Source organism: Manis pentadactyla, chromosome 13 (genome assembly GCF_030020395.1).
Source record: "Manis pentadactyla isolate mManPen7 chromosome 13, mManPen7.hap1, whole genome shotgun sequence".
In the NCBI taxonomy this organism is placed as follows: domain Eukaryota; kingdom Metazoa; phylum Chordata; class Mammalia; order Pholidota; family Manidae; genus Manis; species Manis pentadactyla.
In genome coordinates, this window is record NC_080031.1 from 59,818,077 (window position 1) to 59,820,533 (window position 2,457).

General features: G+C 41.4%; 1 pseudogene; it reads right to left on the bottom strand.

The window, feature by feature from the left end:
• Positions 1–865: 865 nt before the first annotated feature.
• Positions 866–2,231, bottom strand: LOC118916116 (protein tyrosine phosphatase type IVA 2-like; annotated as a pseudogene).
• Positions 2,232–2,457: the final 226 nt, after the last annotated feature.

The window sequence follows — 2,457 nt, forward strand, 5'->3', positions numbered from 1 at the left end:
TTTATAAGCCTGTTTTACATTATCATCAAAATAAAACTTGAACTCATGTGCCATTTAATTAATATATCTCCAAAAATATTCTTGCAGACACCATGTATGAGAAACTACAGAATGTAACATTTAGATATCTTAAAATGTATTCACAGCTTTTCATATCCTTAAATGTAAGGTGTAGTCAAGAGTTTGTATAATTAAGGAATTATTAATAAGCTAGGTCCCTTTTGTTTTGGTAATTTTACAATAAAATTCTTATTGTCTTTGAGCTTTTCAGTCTCCATTGAATTAATAAGAAATTATAACATTACACTCCCAAGAGCAGCCAAAAATACTACTGTAATACAGAAGTTGAACATCTCAGAGACTTAAAAAGTTCTGTGTTGCTATCCCTAGGACAGCTGCCTGCCTTAAGAAAAAGCTCAGCAGTGGGGCCAGAGCAGGCCATTACCAAATGCCCCAAGTACACTTGCCCCTAGGATTCTGGAACTGTGAATACCCTCCTCTTCTCTTCCTCAAATATCTTATTTAAAACAGTGAGTGTATCCCATCATTAACAGCAAAAATAATGAATACACTCCCATATATGCTGATTTATCTCTAAATTGTGAACATTTTCCACAGTACTTGGTATACTATCTATTTATTTAAAACATACACAGATTTAGAAATTAAGAAAGATGAGAAATACATATTTTTAAAAGTGGTTCTTGTTATATCATTAGATAATAACTTTTCATTTTCACTAAATACAGTAACTACATTTAGACTTACATGGTTAATATGCTTCATTATTTTTTAAAATCTTGGCTTAAAAGTCCAACAATAATTACTTCTACTTGCTTTTTGTTTTTGTTTTTGTTCTTTTCTTAAATATTTTATTCATGTTTTAGAGGGGTTTCTTTTTGTTTCCTTTTTTCCAATCATTAGGAGTGCTTGAGGAGTACTGAATCCATCACTACTTTGATGGCACAGTTAAGATTCCAGATTCACATTTCCAGGTACCAACAGTTCCCTCTAAAATGCCACAATCAAGTCAGCCTTCGTTTATATTTATTTCTACTGAACACAGCAGTGCCCAACTGGTATCTCTGAAGCGTAATCGCATCTTAGGTCTTTATTTCTCCAGGTAAAGCAGCTGTTTGGAATTGAATGCCCCCTTTCTTTTTTGTCTTACCAACTGAATTGCATCCTCATACTTCATTCCACATTCAATCAAAGTAAGTGCAATCAGCACAGGTGCCCTTCCCAATCCTGCAACACAGCAACCTGGCTCTTCACGAAATTTGGTTTTTAGTAGGTTTAGCCAATCATCTACTCTCTGATTAGGGGGTGGAGGCCATCATTAAACGGCCAATCTAGAAGGTGGATTCCTTCTTTTTCAACTGGAGCTCTATCATGTGTAGCATTACAAACTCCAACCAAAGTTGTCACTCCCTTAAGTTCCTCTGTGAACTTGTTGAGGGCAGCATTGGTAGGGCGGTGAGTTACCAGAAAACGCATGTTCTCATAGGAGATCTCCCCAGGGGCTGGACGGTTCATTATGGCAAATAAAAAGTGAGCGTGCATGTGTGTGATGGGGAAAATGGGGGAAAAAAATCATTGAAATGTTTCACAGCAGAAAACATTAAAAAGACCACTAAAATGCCTATTATCAATCAGCATTTTCTCTGTTCAACTTGTTCATTCTTCAAGAAGCTTCTCTGTTCAAGATAAGCAGAATTATTTAGAATCCACTTGAATCCAAATTCAACTTGGGCCTCGATGTCTGCAGATGGATACCTTCGGTCTCCAAAATACCCAACTACATACAAAATTCAAGCAGCCTTTACTACATTTAGGCACTAGTGGAACAGGTTAAAAGTGTAGGTCGTTTCCACTTTTGTTTACTTGATGCTTAATTTTACTGGAGTCGTTAAAAGAAATATGCTTGCAACAACAACAAAAAAAGCCAAGTATTTCTGGGGCCAGTCTGGGTGCCCGAGTCTTCAAGACAGTGTTGATCACGGCACCTAGAAGCCCCCAAGGTCACCTGGCAGCAGAAACGCTGCGCCGAGCCTGGCAGAAGTCGGCCCTCGCGCCCAGAACGCTGCACGTGGGCAACGTGTATTCCAACGACAAACGCCAGCGAGCTGGGCACCGGGCACTGGAGTCCGGCGGCGGCGGGGGAGACGCGGCGCCTCTCTCCTCAGTCACCTCGGTGGCGGCGTGCGTGCTCGAGTCCGTCGCGCTGCTGCTGCTGCCGCCGCGGCCGTCGCCGCGTGTCCTGCTGCCGCCGCCGCCCTGTGGCGTCGCCTCGCGCTGCGCCAGCCGCTCCCGGAAGGCGACAAGTGAGCCCTGCCGACCGCGCCGCCGCCGCCACCGCTTCCACTTGTTTTTATACTTGGGTTTTTTTTGGTTTATTTTGAGGGTTTTTTCGTTTTTATATTTTTGACCATTAGAGCTCAAAAAATTGGTCCAAAG